The sequence below is a fragment of the Ursus maritimus genome, unplaced genomic scaffold (genome assembly GCF_017311325.1).
Source record: "Ursus maritimus isolate PB19 unplaced genomic scaffold, ASM1731132v1 scaffold_29, whole genome shotgun sequence".
Lineage (NCBI taxonomy): Eukaryota > Metazoa > Chordata > Mammalia > Carnivora > Ursidae > Ursus > Ursus maritimus.
The window spans coordinates 29,793,467-29,809,904 of record NW_024425452.1 but is presented as its reverse complement, the minus strand read 5'-3'; the positions used below and the strand labels follow the sequence as shown (position 1 = coordinate 29,809,904).

At 36.4% G+C, this 16,438-nt stretch overlaps 1 long non-coding RNA gene and 1 pseudogene across 1 annotated transcript in view; one reads left to right on the top strand and one right to left on the bottom strand.

Moving 5' to 3' along the window:
- LOC103657409 overlaps positions 1-16,438 on the top strand; it is a 260,401-nt gene that overhangs the window by 130,915 nt on the left and 113,048 nt on the right. The window lies entirely within an intron of this gene.
- Positions 9,531-9,643, bottom strand: LOC121105743 (annotated as a pseudogene).

The following is a 16,438-nucleotide window of genomic DNA, read 5'->3' as shown; positions in this document are numbered from 1 at the left end:
AAAGGATGACATCAGGTTGAAATCTGCAATAACATTGCTAGATAATGAAAGCAGAAGTTTAGTTTTTGGAATGTAAAGAAATCTATATGTGGATTTCTTCTGGGAATGGTATAACATTTGACATATGAAGACTCCAGTATCTTATGATCAGTGAATAATGGATTTGAGCTTGTCAGCATGTCCCCTATCTGGAAGAGGTCATGGAAATGCAAAGTTGAGTTTCTGAAAGTGGAGGAGGAATGTTATACAGAGTAGAATGAGTGAGTATTTTTTAGCATTGGTTTTGTACAGCAAGAGAAGTGTATAACTTTTGTAAGCACTTGGCAATTCCTATGCTGGGATTGACTAAACAAACTTATGGCTGAATAAAAATGAGGGTTTGATAGAAGGATGAAAAAAAACAGAACTGCCCCCAGACTAATTATTTACAAAGAGCAAAAATTCGGTCCTTCCTGGAATTTTTTAATATCTCTTCCTATGAGTAAGAATACACATTAGCTTTTTTAAGTTGGCAACTAAAATTTGGCACCTAAATCTAAAGCTGGCAACTTAAAATATATGAACAAATCTTTGACAATCCATCAAATATTAATAATATATATAATACATGCCATATTTGGACATAAATAATTAAAAAAATTTAAATGCCAAGGCTGATGATTAAAATGAGAGATCATTCTGATATTTGAATAAAATAATTATATCAAAAATTCAAATCAAATTTATAAAGAAAGGTGCCAGTTCCTGTCTATAAACTCATATCTAAAAATGGTGGGGCCAAGAAGGGAGTGGCATGATATATTCAAAGTACTGAAAGGGAAAAATCTGCAGCCAAGAATACCTGATAGCCACCAAGGCCATTACCCAGAATAGAAAAGATAAAGGAATTTCTCAGACAAACAAAAACTAAAGGAGTTCATGACCACTTAATCAGCTTTATAAAAAATATTAAGGGGGACTCTCTGAGTGTAAAGAAGACCATAAGTGATAGTATGAAAATTAAAAAAACACAAAAACAGTAAAAGTAAGTATTTCCATAAAAATCAGTAATGGGATTCATAAAATAAAAGGATGTAAGGTATGACACCATATACCTAAAATGTGGGAGGGAGAGGAGTAAAGAATGGGTTTAAACTTAAGTGGCCAACAACTAAATATAGACTGCTATATGCAGAAGATGTTATAAGCAAACCTAATGGTCACCACAAACCAAAAACCACTAATTAATATGCAAAGAATAAAGAGAAAGGAATACAAGTATGTCACTAAAGAAAGCCAACAAACCATGAAAGAGAGCAAGAGAAGAAAGGATCAGAGAGAATCTATAGAGACAGCTACAAAATAAGTAACAAAATGACAATAGATACATATCTTATCAATAATTACTTTAAATGTAAATGGACTAAATGCTCCAATCAAAAGACAGGGTGACAGAGTGAATAAGAAAACAAGACCCATCTCTATGCTGCCTCCAAGGGACTCATTTCAGACCTAAAGACACATACACATTGAAAGTGAGGGGATAAAGATATTTATCATGCAAATGGATGCCAAAAGAGAGCCAAGGTAGCAATAATTATATTGGACAAAGTAGACTTTATTTTTATTTATTTACTGATTTTTAAACATTTATTTATTTTATGAGAGAGAGAGAGAGAACAGGAGCGGGGGAAGGGGCAGAGGGAATGGGAGAGAGAGGCAGGAAAGCAGACTCCTGCCTTAGTGTGAACCCTGATGTGGAGCTTGATCCCAGAATCCTGAGATCATGACTTGAGCTGAAACCAAGAGTTGGAGGCTTAACAGACTGAGCCACCCACCCACATGTCCCCCAAAAAACTTTAAAACAAAGACTATAACAAGAGACAAAAAGGACACAATCCAACAAGAGGTTATAATGATCATAAATATTTATATGCCCAAAATGGGAGCACCCAAATACATAAAGTGGTTAATAACAAAGATAAAAGAAATAATCAATAGTAATTCAATACTAGTAGGGTACTTTAACACCCCACTTACATTGGTGGCCAGATCATCCAAACAGAAAATCAACAAGGAAATTGTGGTTTTGAATGATGCCCTGGACCAGATGGATTTAGCAGACATATTCAGAGCATTCCATCCTAAAACAGCAGAATACACATTCTTTTCAAGTGCACATGGAACATTTTCCTGACTAGATCACATATTAGGCCACAAAAGAAGTCTAACAAATTCAAAAAGATAGAAATCATATCATGCGTCTTTTCTGACCACAATGCTATGAAACTAGAAATCAACCACAAGAAAAAGTCTGGAAAGACCACAAATACATGGAAGTTCAATAACATGCTACTAAACAATGAATGGGTCAACCAGGAAATCTAAGAAGAAATAAAAAGTTATGTGGAAACAAATGAAAATGAAAATACAACAATCCAAAGTCTTTGGGAGGCAACAAAAGTGGTTCTAAGAGGGCAGTTCATAGCAACACAGGCCTACCTCAAGAACCAAGAAAAATCTCAAACAACCTAACCTTACACCTAAGGGAAAAAGAAGAACAAATAAAACCCAAGCCCAAAAAGGAAGGAAATAATAAAGATTAGAGCAGAAATAAATGATACAGATACCAAAAACCAAAAACCAAAAAACCTGACAGAACAGATCAAAACCAGGAGCTGGTTCTTTGAAAAGATCAACAAAATTGATAAACTTCTAGTAAGACTCATTACAAAAGAAGAGAGATGACCCCAATAAACAAGATTATTAAGGAAATAGGAGAAATAACAATAAACACCACAGAAATACAAACATTTTTAACAGAATATTATGAAAACCTATATGCCCTATATGCCAGCAAATTGGACAACTTAAAAGAAATGGATAAATTCCTAGAAACATGTGACCTACAAAACTGAATCAGGAAGAAATAGAAAATTTGAACAGACCAATTACTAGCAAAGAAATTGAATCATTAATCAAAAAACTCCCCCAAAACAAAAGTCCGGGATCAGACAGCATCACAGGTGATTTCTACCAAACATTGAAAGAAGAGTTAAGACCCAGTCTTCTTCTTCTTCTTTTTTTTTTTTAAAGATTTTATTTATTTATTTGACAGAGATAGAGACAGCCAGCGGGAGAGGGAACACAAGCAGGGGAAGTGGGAGAGGAAGAAGGAGGCTCCCAGCGGAAGAGCCTGTTGTGGGGCTTGATCCCAGATCGCCGGGATCACGCCCTGAGCCGAAGGCAGACACTTAACGACTGCGCTACCCAGGCGCTCCAAGACCCAGTCTTCTGCAACTTCTCCAGAAAATACAAAAGGAAGGAAAATTTCCAAATTCATTCTATGAAACCAATATTACCCTGATACCAAAACCAGATAAAGACACCACAAAAAAAGAGAACTATAGGCCAATATCTCTCATGAATATAGATGCAAAAATCCACGACAAGATATTAGCAAACCAAATCCAACAATACATAAAAAATCATACACCACAATCAAGTGGGATTTATTGCTGGGTTGCAAGGGTGGTTCAATATTTGCAAATCAATCAACATGATACATCACATTAATAAAAGAAAGGATAAAAGCCATATGATCATTTCAATAGATGTAGAAAAAGCATTGACAAAGTACAACATCCACTCATGATAAAAACCCTCAACAAAGTAGGTCTAGAGGGACCATACTTCAACATAACAAAGTCCTTGTATGAAAAATCCACAGCCAACATCATACCCAATGGTGAAAAATTGAGAAAATTTCCCCTAAGGTCAGGAACAAGACAAGGATGTCTCCTCTCACGACTTTTTTTTTTTTTATAATGATTTTTTATTATATTATGTTAGTCACCATACAGTACATCCCCGGTTTTCGATGTAAGGCTCGATGATTCATTAGTTGTGTATAACACCCAGTGCATCATGCAATATGTGCCCTCCTTACTACCCATCACCGGCCTATCCCATTCCCCCACCCCCCTCCCCTCTGTAGCCCTCAGTTTGTTTCTCATAGTCCATAGTCTCTCATGTTTCATTCCCCCTTCTGATTACCCCCCCTTTCTTTATCCCTTTCTTCCCCTACTGATCATTCTAGTTCTTATGTTCCATAGATGAGAGAAATCATATGATAGTTGTCTTTCTCTGCTTGACTTATTTCACTTAGCATTGTCTCCTCCAGTGCCGTCCATGTTGTAGCAAATGTTGAGAACTCGTTCTTTCTGATAGCTGAGTAATATTCCATTGTATATATGGACCACAACTTCTTAATCCAGTCATCTGTTGAAGGGCATCTCGGCTCCTTCCACGATTTAGCTATTGTGGACAATGCTGCTATGAACATTGGGGTGCATATGGCCCTTCTCTTCACTACGTCTGTATCTTTGGGGTAAACACCCAGTAGTGCAATGGCTGGATCATAGGGTAGCTCAATTTTTAACTTTTTAAGGGACCTCCACACTGTTTTCCAGAGTGGCTGTACCAACTTGCATTCCCACCAACAATGTAGGAGGGATCCCCTTTCTCCACATCCTCTCCAACAATTGTTTCTTGCCTTGTCTATTTTTGCCATTCTAACTGGAGTAAGGTGGTATCTCAGTGTGGTTTCGACTTTTATTCAGCATAATACTGGAAGTCCTAGCCACAGAAATCAGACAAGAGAAAGGAATAAAAGTCATCTAATTTGGTAAAAGAGAGGCAAAACTTAAACTATTTGCAGATGACATGATACTGTATATAGAAAACCTGAATACTGCACCAAAAAACTACTAGAACTGATAAATGAATTCAGTAAGGTTGCAGGATACAAAATCAATGTACAAAAATCTGTTGCATTCCTATACACTGTCAATGAAGCAGCAGAAAGTGAAATTAAGAAAGCAATCCCATTTACAATTGCACCAACACCAGCAAAACACCTAGGAATAAACTTAACCAAAGAGATGAAAGACCTGTACTCTGAAAACTATAAAACACTGATGAAAGAAACTCAAACCTACAAAAAGAAATGGAAAGACATGCCCTGCTCATGGATTGGAAGAAAAAATACTGTTAAAATGTCTATATTGTCCAAAGCAGTTTACAGATTTAATGCAATCCCTATCAAAGTACCAATGACATTTTTCACAGAACTAGAACAAATAATCCTAAAGTTTGTATGGATCTGCAGAAGACCTTGAATAGCCAAAGCAATCTTGAAAAAGAAAAACAAAGCTGGAGGTATCACAATTCCAGTTTTCAAGTTATACTGCAAAGCAGTAGTAATTAAACAGTATGGTACTGGCATAAAAATAGACACATAGATCAGTGGAATAGAACAAAAACCCAGAAATAGGCCCATAATTATATGGTCAATTTATCTTCAACAAAGGAGGAATGAATACACAATGAGAAAAAGTCTCTCCAATAAATGGTGCTGGGAAAACTGGACAGATACATGGAAAAGAATGAAATTGAACCACGCTCTTTCACCATACACAAAAATATACTAAAAATGGATTAAAGACCTAAATGTGAGACAGGAAACCTTTGAACTATTTGAAGAGAGCACTGTCAGTGATCTCTGACATTGGCCATAGCAACATTTTTCTAGATATATCTTTTGAGGCAAGGGGGGAAAAAGCCAAAATAAACTATTGGGACTACATCAAAACAAAAAGTTTCAGCATAGCAAAGGAAACTATCAAGAAAACTAAAAGACAACCTACTGAATGGGAGAAGATATTTGCAAATGATGTATTTGATTAAGGGTTAATATCCAAAATATATAGAGAATTTATACAACTCAACATAAAAAACCCCAAGTAATCCAATAAAGATTGGGCAGAAGACATGAACAGATATTTCTCCAAAGAAGACATACACATGGCCAACAAACACATGAAAAGATGCTCAGCATCAGTCATTATCAGGGAAATGCAAACCAGAACTACAATGAGCTATCACCTCATGCCTATCTGAATGGTTAAAATAAAAAAACCTAAGAAACCACAAGTGTTAGAGGGGATGTGGAGAAAAAGAAACCCCTGTGCACTGTTGGTGGGAATGCACACTGTTGCAGCTACTTTGGAAGACAGTATGGAGGTTCCTCAAAAAATTAAAAATAGAACTGCCCTATGATCTAGTAATTGCACTACTGAGTATTTATCCCCAAAATACAAAAATACTGATTCAAGTGGGTGCATGCACCCTTAGGTTTGTTGCAGCAATATTCAGAATAGCCAAACTATGAAGCAGCCTAAGTGTCCATCAATAGATGAATGGATAAAGATGTGAGATACACACACACACACACACACACACACACACATGCACACACAAAATGAACTATTATTCAGCCATAAAAAAGAATGAAATCTTGCCATTTGCAACAACATGGATAGAGCTAGAGAGTATAATGTTTAGTGAAATGAGACAGAGAAAGACAAATACCATATAATTTCACTCACGTAGAATTTAAGAAACAAAACAGGTGAACATGGGGGAAAAAAGAGAGAGAGGCAAACCGTTAAACAGACCCCCCTTTTGATTTGTGGAATCAATTGCTCCTTCTTTAGTATTTCCACTCATACATTCTGGCCTGTATTCTAGTATTAATATAGATACTTGTCTGTCCCTGCCACAGATGTATGTTCCAAGGTAGGAACTTGGCCCCAATTTTTATCACTTATTCCTGGTAGCAACTAGCATATGTTGTATACATGATAAACACTAGATAACTATTTGTTGGAGGAATAAACATAAAGGGACATTACACAATTAATCAACTGAATAAAATGACATTGAAATCATATGAGGTTCTGATTGGAAGTGATTCTCTTGTCATTCTGCTCATGAAATGATATTTAGTATGCCAGTATGTATAGATGGTGCTATGCTGACTTGCTGAATCTAATTATCAATTCCATTTTAATTTTGTGAGATGCATCCAAAGTATATCTTAACCCATAATTGGAATTAAATTATCATAACATTTTATTAAGAAGCATGTCAAACTCACATCTCAGTTTAAATGAGAGAGCTTCATGATCATGCAAGTGGACTTGGCTCAGAGCTCTCCTAAATCTTTGTAGGACAATGCACAGAAGAGGGCATTCCAGTAGTGGTGTAGGACAATTCGAAAATGTGAAAGTTTTCATTTTTAATTAATTGCATGTGTCTTTTGACAGGTGGACATATATAATGCTGAGGTTTTGAGGAACCCAAATGTAAGAATAATCTGAAAAGGAAAAAGTAATTTAATTTAGATTTTTTTCCACCTAAATAGTCCTCCATTTATCAACATTAATGTATTCTCTGTCATCCCTATTTACCGATAGTAGAGTTCCAGAAGATAGAATATAAATTATTTCTGTAAATCCACTGACTTTTACCTTCAGGTCTCTGATGACATAAAGCCATCTATTCTCAGTGATGCCTCTCCATCAGCAAAACTGTACATCATCTGAAATTATACCTCATCATTTTGAGTTATGCTTCACCATTTGGGGCTATGCTACTTCTACAATGGTAAACTCTGGAACATAGTGATAGCTATAATTTATCAAGTGGATACTATATTGGAGACCCTGACCTAAATACACATATGCACTCATGGATTCTTCTTTTTTTTTTTTTTTTAAGATTTTATTTATTTATTCCACAGAGATAGAGACAGCCAGCGAGAGAGGGAACACAAGCAGGGGGAGTGGAAGAGGAAGAAGCAGGCTCACAGCGGAGGAGCCTGATGTGGGGCTCGATCCCAGAAGGCCGGGATCATGCCCTGAGACGAAGGCAGACGCTTAACCGCTGTGCTACACAAGCGCCCCATCACTCATGGATTCTTAAAAACAATTCTATTTTCCCCAGTCCCACAGTTAGTGAGGCAGAGCTAGGATTTGGCCCCTGAATGTCTGGCTTCAGGACATGTGTATATTGCCTGTCAATAAAATATCCTCATTTGATTTAAATTTGCCTTACTACCACTTCTCCCAGCTCTTTGCTTTTCTTGCTTGTAGCCTTCAGTATGTCATCGAGCAACTTGATTCCTTTTTCTTTCTAATCCTTTCCCATTCTGTTTCACCCAGCATGGATTCAATGGTCATCCAATGCAACTGTGCACTTGGCTATTACCCAGAAATTTCTGCCCCAGACCTTTTATCCCCTACCCCCTGCCCCAAATATAAGCAACCAATCAATCACTTCATCAGTTCTCCTTCTTAGGATCCAACAGTGGTCACAAGATTATGTTGAGTAAATGCATTAAAAATTCAAGCTCTCTAGCCCTCTCTAGGTTCTTGCTATTGCTTAGTAAACTGTTAATTCAGTCCCTTGACTATTCTCTATTACCTCCCTTAGGGCAAATACACCTAAACTTTTCCATATTTGTTAAGTCCTTAATGTCTTCAAGACCTGTCTCACATATGGCAGATAAACTTAATTCTTATTTTATTGGGAAATTTGTGTATACTTACCTTTCTCAGCCTCACAATTTTTCTGTTTAATTTCTCACCTTTTTTTTTTTTTTTTAAGAAAGGGAGAGAGATAGAGGGAAAGTGAGAATCCCAAGCAGGCTCCACATCCAGTATGGAGCCCAACGTGGGGCTTATTCTCACGACCCTGAGATCATGACCTGAGCCAAAATCAAGAGTCTGATGCTCAACAGACTGAGCCACCCATGTGCCCTTTAATATCCCTTTTTATCCCCAGTCTTGGAAGAAGAAAGATTCTTCCATTTTAAGGTTGACTGCTTTACCTGTACTTTTGGTCTGTTCCCATATAGGCTCTTCTAGAAAGTTGTTTATCAATTATGCTCTCCCGATTTTCCATCTTCTAACTGTCTGTTCTTACTAATTTTACCCTCTCATTTGAGTAATCTTTACTCTAGGGACAAAACAGAGTAGTACACTTCTACACTTTGATCCTCTACATTTTAATTTACCTGTCTCATCTCTAGCCCTTGTTTCTCTAACAGTTTCTTGAAAGAGTAATTTACTTTCACTGCCTTTTCTTAATATCATTCCTATGGATACTATGCCATGAAGCCTAGGCATTCACTTCATATCCTCTTTTCTCATCCTGATCCCTGTTCAGTCTTCTAAAAGTGGAAGTCTTGGTCCTTGGTTGTAGAAAGCGCTAACTCATCCTATTGCCCCAGATGCGTGGGAGCAGAGAGACTAGAAAATAAGAACAGTAAGCAATCCTAAAGAAAAGACCATGAGAGGAATCTCTCAAATGTAGGCTGTTTACAAAGAAGTAAGAACTTTTAACATTTCTAAAACCTTTCTACTAGCACTGAGGACCACCTGTATCTTGGTCTTGACACTAAGTGATGAAGAAAATGAGGCCTTGAACTCCCTCTTTAGATAGGAGAGTGCCACTGGTTTTAGGGTTGTTCCGAAGCTAACCAGTCCCAGGCAATAATGGATCATTTGCCCAGGAATCCATCTGACTGCCTGATGGCTGACTTGAAATTATACCAGTTTCCAGGATTTCTACTGGCTAGGCTCATATATCTGAAACAGTATGGACAAGCAGTCCATCTGAAATTCCAAAGGGTATAGGTGTGGGTGAAAAGACTGGTGAAGGCCATACTTCATTATCTTTATGTGTGTCGTCCTTGTACAGGGGGCGTGCTAATTTTCTATGTATTGTTCCAATTTTAGTATATCTATTGCCAAAGTGAGCACATAATTTGTTATCTTTAATTTTATGTATTTATTAAAGCTCTCATTTTTCTTTGCATCCCTTGCCTCTTTTGGGACAACTCCAAGGTATAACTAATCCTTTGAGTTCTTGCAAATAGGCTGAAGATGGGTTAAATCCTACATGAGGTTAAATTCACCTCATATAACAAACATCCATGCATTACTTTTAGAATTATTTTTAAAAACCCAGAAATTTACCATTTTGGGGAAAAAAAATGAATCCTTCCAGATTCTTTCTATACCTGCCTTGATCTTGAGATCTAAGAAGGAATGTAATGGGCTTCATGGCTTATACAATTGGGAACACTGACATAAGAAGAAAAGAAAACTTTAAGATGTATCATAGGAGCTGCTTCTACTTACAGCAGATGAGCCAGCATGGCTCATGGGAAATCATTTTGTAATTTCGTAAAGTGCAGCTTCCTTCATAGTAAGAGCATTAGCACATCTTTAAATGAAAGATGCTAAATCTCGCAAACGTCTATAGCCTTTACCTAAATTGGTGCCTATTATCCAGCCCGTGGATATTCTGTAATGTATCAAGTGGATTGTCACAACATCTGTTATAAAATGTGATAAAAATTTCAGTGAGCTGTCCAATCTTTTTGAAATCTGAAGAACTTTATTGCTAAAACTAATATGTTGACATTTGATGAGCTGATAATCAAGACACCGGCCTTCACTCAAAACTTCGGAATCATTACTTCTCACTAAATAACTTTTCAATAGAAAAAAATAAGTTCTATCATAAATATAATTTTAAAAAATGGAGCCTTTGTAAATAAAAGTACACCAAAACACAGATTAGACAACTGCTATTCAAACTAAAAATATACCACCACCGAAACTGTTATACCAGATATATACTGGTAATTAATTTGATAAACATATTTTCGAATAACTCTTCTATTTTCTAACATGCAAGTCTTACCATCATTTCGTAAAAACAAAAGCCATTACCTTAACTGAACGCAATCACTCGCCTCACTGTTATATTAAAATATGACTCTTGTTCTCAGAATTGCTTTGCGGTTATTAGTATGCAGTAACTGGCTTAAACTGTATAAAATTAATTCAGAGATAAGAAAGTATCTTGAATTGAGTGTGGCTTTGGCATTAATATTACCTTCACTCTGCTTCCAACTTGGTATGTGCCTTCAGAACATTCATTTTATGAATTCAACTTCATTATTTACCTAAAAAATTTCATTTTTCATGAATTTACATTACTTATCTGCAAAATAGAGGGACTGAATTAGATATTCTCTAAGTTGCCTTCCCCCTGGAGTATAAAAACAATTATTAAATAGAATATATTTTTATTATCAGTTTGCAGAAAAGGAAACTGAGGTACATAAAATTTCAAGTGCCCCTTGTGATATCATTGCATGTTCAGTATGGAATAGCTTTTTTACAAAGTAGGGAGGCTAAAGAGAATTGCTTCAGTACAATTTCAAGTGTCAACAATGATTTAAGAGAAGTGGTTTCAGGCATTATTTCCCTTTATTACTGAGTGAAAGTTCTTCAAATGCTTATTGAGATGACCTAAGAATCAGGAGAGAAAATAGTGAATCACTGATGAAGAAGAAAAGAATCTTAAAGAGAATCCTAATAAACCAACATTTGTCATTCTTTCTTCATTTATCTTCTCAGTCTGAATGAACATTAGCTGCTTCTTTAGTGTGACTGATGCAGCTTTGAGATGGCATTCTTCTCTAACTGAGCATGCTGAATGAAATTCAAGTCCTTATGAGGAAACAGGATTATCGACATTTACAGCTTCCCTCTCCCTCTACTATGCTTTGATCAATATGTAGCTAATATGAATTAATATTTTAGTATGGTAAGATAGAGCAAATCAGGAATCTCCACTGGTTTGGTCACTCTATTCTAAAGATTATCATTATTCAGCTTAAACATCACAGAGAAAAAAATTGAGGGCCATCCTGGATTCTGGTAAATTGTTTTCTCATCTGCATTTGTTCGTGCTTTCCTTTTATCTTCTCTTTGGGTTTCCTTTGCAGCCCTTTTGTCACCCTACCAGTTTTCCTGAGCTCTTTAACATAAAGCGATCTACTGAAGTAATTCGTATCAAGTTTTTTAACACCTTCAATATGTACAATTTCTATTGGTCAAAAATAAATAAATAAAATGTAATAAGCAAATGAAAGAAAGCAAGAATGTTTGAACAGGAGGCTGAGGGTGGTCAGCTCAATAAAATTACATGGTCTTGCAATATTTCTAGGCAAGAAACAATATTTAGACCCAGTACGCATTGACTGTAGAGGTGGTTCAGTCTCTGGGAGGTAGAGCCCTGCAACATTATGAAGTATATACTATAATGATTCCCCCAGTTCTTCCCAAAAGGTTCATACAGTTATTTACTCAGATGATTATACAGTGAGGAAAGGAGAATACCCAGACATTTCTAGGGCTGTTGAACATAGGAGACCTGAAATGTCACCATGACTCCTCTTTTAGGGAGGTGACAAGGTAAGGGGGGCTAGGCAGTAAATAGGGTCCTTAACTATATCTAGTTTACAGTGGGTCCTTTGGGTCTGTGGCCTCACTCTGGTCATTACCCCATACCTGAATGCTTAACTAGGATTGACATATTTGGCAGTTGAAGAAAACCTTACACTGAGTCCACCTGGGGTTGGTGGTGGTCAAGCCATCATATTAAGTAAGGCCACGTGGAAACCTCGGATACTGTCCCCCACCACTTGGCCAAAGTCAAGTATTGAAAAAAAAATCACAAACTGCTGTATCTAGCCAAGATGCAGCAACAAGGACCAATTTAAAGAACTAAAAGAACTGAAAAAAACTAAAAAGCTAAATGAAATATATGAAACAATAGTCGGCTATGAGGGAAGGAAGGACCGTGGTTCCCAAAAGAAGGGAAACAAATGTGGCAAATGCTACAATCACCCCAGCTTTCTGCCCGGATAGGGTTTCCAGGCTGCTGTGCGGAGGTGGAGAACCAGGTGGAGTCCAACTGTCTTTTTGAGTTGAGGAGACAAAGATGGAAGTTAAGGGAAGCCCATGGTAACTAGAATTCTCAGGTGCAAATACTGGAGAGTGGAGAGCATTGCAGAGAGAGAGCTCCAGTGATTCACAGATGGCATCCCGCAAGTCTTCAGCGTAAGAGGAAACTATCTGAGGCTGGGGAAAGAACTACCCCAAAGCAGCAGTATACAGAGATCACAAAACCTGGGAAGAGATTGTGTTCCCACAAGCCAGAGTAGAAAACTTTGTACCTCATGGTGCATAGGGTGGAATATTCAGAAGAACGTTGCCTAAGTAGCAATGAAAAATTAATCCTAGACTAAATACTGCTCTGCACCCACCTCAGAACACTTTACAGGCAAGTCTCAAGAAGATCAAATTCTTTCCAAGTAACTTAATTGCCTTACAGAACAAAGCTGTAGAATCTATCATCTATCTATCTATCTATCTATCTATCTATCTATCTATCTATCTATCATCTATCCATCCATCCATCCATGCATCCGTCATCTATCATCTATCTCTATATCTTTAGCACATATTGTTTTAATGATTTAATATGCATCCTTTCCTTAGACTTAAGCTTTGCATTTCAAAGAGAAGGCTGCCTCTAATTGTAGATTATCTGGAAATGAGACATCTTGAAGAGCTGTTCATGCTAAGAGGCCCTGCACTCACACCACATGGAACTTTGGTTATTAAACTTGATAATACACATCTGTGACCCCATATCAGATTTATTGAATCAGAATCTTCTGATATTAAAAAATTTAAGCTAAGATGATTTTAATGATTAGCTTTCTTTTTTTAAATTTTATTTTTTAAAATTTTATTTAAATTCAATTAATTAACATATAGTATATTATTAGTTTCAGAGGTAGAGCTCAGTGATTCATCAGTTGCATATAACACCCAGTACTCATTACATCACATGCCTTCCTTAATACCCATCACCCAGTTGCCCCATCCCTATGATTAGCTTTCTTTGAGAACTATTGATACTCCTGTCTGTGCATTTTACCCGTCATAATGGACACAGTTTAGAAAAGAGTCCTGATTTTCAGACATCCTTTTTTTGCCTATTGTGGGATTACTCTAGGATGTGCAAGCACTGGGAGCCTTTGCTCATTAATTAACAGAGACCACTCATTAATTGACTTATTCAGTATACATTTATTGAACATATTGGGCAAGGCCTTGTGCTTTACTATGAGGATATGAAGATGAGTAAAATTGATGCCTGATTTTGAAGAGCTCACAGTTTAATGGGAAATAACATATAGATATAGTTATCAGTTCTATAATACAGCTATGTATAAAGGACATCAATTGAAACCTGAAATCTATTTTTATTTTTTAAACTTATCTTTAAAATTTGGAATACTTTTTTTTTTAAGATTTTATTTATTTATTTGAGAGAGAGAGAGACAGCCAGCAAGAGAGGAAACACAAGCAGGGGGAGTAGGAGAGGAAGAAGCAGGCTCCCAGCAGAGGAGCCTGATGTGGGGCTCAATCCCAGAATGCCGGGATCACGCCCTGAGCTGAAGGCAGATGCTTAACGACTGAGCCACCCAGGCGCCCCTAAAATTTGGAATACTTCTAAAAAAAAGTTTAAGTTCATTAAGCTGAAAAGAGACGGAGATTTTTCTTTCATATTCAGCATAGTTTATAAAGCAATACTTCAATTTATTTTTATACTTTTCATGTTGTTGTGAGTAGTTCTATATAAACCCACGAAATAGGGGCGCCTGGGTGGTGCAGTCGTTAAGTGTCTGCCTTCAGCTCAGGGCGTGATCCCAGCGTTCTGGGATCGAGCCCCACATCAGGCTCCTCCGCTAGGAGGCTGCTTCTTCCTCTCCCACTCCCCCTGCTTGTGTTCCCTCTCTCGCTGGCTGTCTCTCTCTGTCAAATTAATAAATAAAATCTTAAAAAAAATAAACCCACGAAATATGTTTGAGTAGTGTTGCTGGAACTATAATGTAATGAAGTTTCATGTTTTCCCCCAAATATGGCCAGAGTGGATATGTTCCAGATTGAATTATTCCATAAATAATAGCCAGAATCTTAGATAAAGATTGGCTTCCAAATATTAAAAATTGTGAATAATTTTGATTAAATGTAACATATTTGGCAGATTTTGTATGAGCTGGCCATGCTTTTCAAATAGGTACATAACTCCCCTTTATTTTATTTTTTAATTTTTTTCATAACTCCCCTTAAACACAAGATTTCATAGACAAAAAGTTCCACATTATATAAATGACTCCAAAGCATTTGGCTGAGTCATCTAGAGAATGGGAATTCAGCTTTTTCAGATTCCATCTTTACCTAAGGTATGTGGACCATGTCATTATCTCCTAGCCAGAGCAGTCTTTTGGTATTAATAAGCACTGTGAGCAGTCAGAACAGATCAGAATATTCATTGTTTTGTTGGAAATCACCTAATTCATGTTAATTTTCAATGGAGGTTACATTGTTTACCAATCTGAAAAAAAAAAAAGAACTGTCAGAGATTTTGATATGACACTTTAGAGGTAGCTCTTTTCCAAACAATAGAGATAAATTATAAATGAAAGGAATGAAAACTTTGAAGATGAAAAGATTGGCCTGAAATTGTCATGAGCAAATGTCACCAAGTGACCCAACCCTGTTTAAATTCAATTTCTAATTATTTAAGCTTTTATTATATGTATTTTATTTTACTGTGTGTGGGTACTTAAGAAAAATTAACTTAATCAGGACCAAAGAGGGAGATCATTATGTGGTGTGACAATCTGTTTGACTCTAAAACCCAGAGTTAAGGAGAGTTTTCCTTATGAGTAAGTTTTATGGACTGCTGTGGGAAATAAATTAAAAAAAAAAAAGAACGCCTTACTTTCATCAGCATGAATTATTCTCCTTCAACACTAAATACACTGTAATATGTGTGTTTCTGGCTTTTTAGTTATGAGGTTATTTTAGACCACTTTGCCTCTTTCATTTTTTCTTCCCAGTGCGGACTGAAGATTTTTCTGTCTGTTTTTGAGTTCTGTGTTATCTATATTGCTGCTGAGGAGGATTTAACTGGCTAAGGTGCAGCCCTCGTGTTGCTCCAGTTGTGCTTTTCCATGTCCTTTTCCAGTCTGAATACTGAATTACCAGTAAATTGGGCCTTTAGGAAGAAATTAAGTGCATGTGTGGAAAATTTGCAATTTGGGAAATTCTTGTCTTCTCTTCTCATATGTGAAATATATGGAGAAATCAGGCTTTGTATGGGCCTTTCAAAAACAACAAGAAAAGCAATATCAACATAAGTTATAAGATAGTTCAAGTTTATTTTCCACACTGATAACACACCGTAGGCATGAAGGAGATTCCTGTGTATTAGTAGTAGTACTTAATTCACTTTTCCATTTAAATGCACTTGGTTTTATAGCTTTATTAATCATTATGGAGACCTAGCTATCTCCCATTCTATTCTTTATCTACATTTGTATATGTATATATATAATACACATAAATATATTATGTGTATATATGTACACATATGATATTGGGTATATGCATACACATATATGCAACATTGGGCAAACATTTTCAGATAGTTATTTTTCAGGTTTTTTTATTTGTGTGAGTGGGCAGGCAGAAGTATAGATAAATATTGAGTTCAGTGGGTATTATTTTTAGGGCTTGAAAAATTAATGATCTTTATGTTTATCCACACTTTTGTCTTCCCTCCTTATGCAAATCGAATCATTATCTGAAAAAGAACTACCTGAATATATATA